Below are 3,963 nucleotides of genomic sequence, written 5' to 3' on the forward strand. Positions count from 1 at the left end.
CATCTCACCTCCCCAGTCTGTGCATCTATAAATACTTGGTACATCACCAAGCTTATACTGTCCCCTCAAGCATCTTCTCACACTCTGCCAGATGCAGAGTATAGTGTTGACCAGGAGAGAAGTTAAACCAGATGCCCCACTCACAAGGCAGGGCTTCCCCACAATTATTTAAACTTAACTGGTGGTCCTATCGATTTTCTAAAACTCACGAACAAGAAGGTCATAAATTATGTTGACGCAAGTCCCGGAGTCACTTAACTTTACAGACTTTCAGTGTGTAAGGGCCTTTCCTTTCTAGTCTCAGGTTGCCTGTGGCATCCAGACTGCTGCCCCTGGGTCTCCCACATCCCAGAGTGGAGGTGGAGGACGGGCAGGCCAGGCCAAACATAAGGAATACAGTCTTTATTAGGCTCAGACCAGGAGTCCGTGGGACTTGAGGACTCTGTGTCTTTGTCATTTCTTCTCCACGCTCTTTCCAGCCTATTTCCGCAGCCTCATGAGCTGCTTTTTCTTCTGGTAGTGAATCTGAGCCTTCTCCTTCCTCCTCTCCTCCAGGGTTGCTGTCACTACCTGGTACTTGGTGTACCAACTTTATGTGCCAGGCACCTTAGGTAGACAAACTCTCTTGTAAGCTTCAGATGCACAGCCCTAAGGGCAGCAGGAACCACCATGCGTTTTTCCTTGTCATAGCGTGGTGGGATCCCATTGAACACCTTGAGGTGGTCCAGGGCAGCCTGGCCACACTTGGTCTTGTGGGGCAGCATGCCTTTTACAGTGTGCCAGAAAATGTGGCTGGGGTCCCAGAAATGGTAGGAGCCACAGGATGGGTTGGTGTTCATCCATTTGTAGAGGAAAACCAGGTACTTTAACTTGTTTCTGTAAAAATTGCCAGAGATGTTGATGCCCTCACAACTCACAACCACACCTTCTGGCCCAGCAGTACTTGTTAGGCCACAGTGGCCACCAGACAGCCCAAGAGATGGCTTCTGCCATCCAGCACCAGGACCTGCCCCTCGGCCACCTTCAGCAGTTGCCAGGGAAAGCTGTGCTTCTCATCTCATCCCACCTTGTTTAAATTTGATAACTTGGCTCGGTGCCTGTAGCTCAAACAGCTAAGGTGCCAGCCACATTCCCCAAAGCTGGTGGGTTCAAACCCAACCTAGGCCTGCCAAACAACGATGACAAAACAAACAAACGAACAAAATAGCCAGGTGTTGTGGCAGGTGCCTGTGGTCCCAGCTACTTGGGAGGTGGAGGCAAGAGAATCCCTTAAGCCCAGGAGTTGGAGGTTGCTGTGAGCTGTGATGCCACAGCATTCTACCCAGGGTGACAGCTTGAGGCTCTGTCTCAAAAAAAAAAAAAAAAAAAATTTGATAACTTAACTCTGGACTCCTCTCACTTGACTTCCTGGAGGATGTCTACTGGATGTCCCACCAGTAACTGCCTCTGTGGAGGGCTCTGTTTCTGAGAGCAGAGGCTGGAAGGGCCAGTGGAAACTAGTTTGCCTCATTTGCCTTGCAGAGGAATCTAGGTCTCATACTCAGCTGAGATTTGTGTTTTAGAATGGTCACCATCAGTGGTCAGGAGCCACAGAGGGAGACTAAGAATGGAGACTACAAGGACCAAAACCTTGTTAGTGCCCTGGCCACATGTTGACTTTTTTTTTTTTTTTGAGACAGCCTCAAGCTATCCCCCTGGGTAGAGCACTGTGGCATTACAGCTCACAGCAACCTCCAACTCCTGGGCTCAAGCAAGTCTCCTGCCTCAGCTTCCCAAGTAGCTGGGACCACAGGTGCCCGCCACAACACCTGGCTATTTTTTGGTTGCAGCCGTCATTGTTGTTTGGCGGGCCTGGGCTGGATTCGAACCTGCCACCTTAGGTGTATGTGGTTGGTGCCTTAGCCACTTGAGCCACAGGCGCCGAGCCCACATGTTGACTTTGATGCCATGGGGATTAGGCAGGCAGGTAGAGGAGCTGGGTTCCAGGATCGTGCAGCTAGAAGTTTACTGATGCTGCCGAGGGGATTCTGAAGCAGGGGTTTCTGTCCTGACTCAGCTTAGACTAGGCCTCGCCTGGAAGCTGGGACTTGATGGTGAGAGATTTTCCTCCTCCTTCCTGGCTTTGTTTGCTGAGAGAAGAGGAAAAGGAGAAGAGTTGCTTCATTCTACCATAGGCCCAGTGCTTAAAAAAACCTGGCTGGATATGTAAAATAAAAGCCAGAGGATGTGGTTTGGGTTGTCCCTGAAAAAGATCTCTATTTATGCATGGAAGGATATTTTCAGATGAGGCTTAATGTGAGGAAAGGGAGGCTGACCTCTTTGAAAGGGCTGCTCCTTAAAGGCATGGTACGTTAAGATTTATCAGGAAAAGAATGGGAATGGCTGACGCTCCAGATTTCCTCTTCATCAGTGATGCTGTCGTAGTTGTGGTTAGGCCAGAGGGCTGCTTGTTAAGTTTCTAAGGCTTTATTCCCAATTCAGTCTGTAACTCATGGTGTGATGTTAGACAAGACACTTTATTTTCCCCAGACTCTATTTAACAATCTGTAAAATACTCTTCCATCTTTTAGGAGGTGACAGGAGGTGGAATTAATTGTGTTTGTGAAATGCTCAGAGGTCCCCAGATGGAAGCTGCTATGTAAATAGCTGAGTATTCTCCACTCGGATGGAACCTGTGGGTTTGTAGTCAAACTCATGTGTGCTTTCTAAGTGGGTACTCTGGTTTTCATGATTTCATATTCAGATCCTTTGAGGATACTTATTTCCTTCTAGTTTCTTTCTTTTAAAAATATTATTTAGGAAAAAAATTGTAGCTCATGAATTAAAGAGTATATTTAGGAAAATTTTTTAAAATATGGAGCTATGCAAAGAATAAAATAATGAATGTATCCATCAGCTAAAAGAAATGTTGACATTTTTTACATTTAACAATTTTTATTAGGATTTAAAATATTTTTACCCAATAGCATACTATGAAGTATATGTGTGCTTTAAACCTGTTTGCTTTTAAAATAAAACAATCAAACATTTGTATATCCTCCATCTCACCTGCCCTTCCACCTTTCCAGCCCATGTATCTTCCTCTATACTAGTGTTTTTCAAACTTTTTAAACTTGTGGCACTTGAATTTATATTTATTATTATTATTTTTTTTTGTTGCAGTTTTTGGCTGGGGTGGGTTTGAACCTGTCACCTCTGGTATATGGGGCTGGTGCCCTGCTCCTTGAGCCACAGGTGCCGCCCCACTTGAATCTACATTTAAACTTCTGTGGTACACTTAAATTATGTTCATTAAAAAAAAAGAGTAAAGAAAAGAGTATACTCATTATACTTTGAACTTCTTTGGAAGATAATTTAATTAATGATATTTTAAAATTTTTGTGGCATACCTAAGAGCCTCTTGTGGCACACCAGTGTGCCGTGGCTTTGTTTGCTGAGAAAAGAGGAAAAGGAGGTGAATTCTCAGGAAGGGCTGTCCCTGAAAAAGATCTCTAATGGTTGAAAATCATTGCTCTAGCCTCTGAGGTGACCACTGTCATGGGTGTATGCCTCCGTGTGTGTGTGTGTGTGCATGCCCGTGTGCGAGTGGATGTAATTTATTTGCGCATGTGTAGGTAACAGGACCAACCCATAGAATGATGTGAGTGAAGAGAGAATGGGACTTGAAAGGAAGCTGACCAGGGTTGGAGACCTCCTTACCCCTTTTTCCTGTGTCTTTGAACGTCTTTGAAACTATTTCCCCGTCTGTAATGGGACAATTATCCACTTATCCAGTGCCTGTTAACATTGGAGACAATGGTAAAAGGACTGGCTCAATAAATGGCAACCGGTATTATTAACCATCTATGTTTCTCTTTTTCTAGATGGAAAGCCTTTGTAGGGCAAAGATGCCTCTTGGAGCCTAAATCCCTCTGTGTCATTTACAATGACTCTTAGCTTCTTTTTTCTTTTTCCTTCTCTTTT

The 3,963-nt window shown here is 45.0% G+C and overlaps 1 pseudogene; it reads right to left on the minus strand.

The window, feature by feature from the left end:
* Positions 1-411: 411 nt before the first annotated feature.
* LOC111725641 lies at positions 412-2,345 on the minus strand (annotated as a pseudogene).
* Positions 2,346-3,963: the final 1,618 nt, after the last annotated feature.

This window comes from Otolemur garnettii, unplaced genomic scaffold (genome assembly GCF_000181295.1).
Source record: "Otolemur garnettii isolate 467f Iridium unplaced genomic scaffold, OtoGar3 scaffold00045, whole genome shotgun sequence".
Taxonomy (NCBI): domain Eukaryota; kingdom Metazoa; phylum Chordata; class Mammalia; order Primates; family Galagidae; genus Otolemur; species Otolemur garnettii.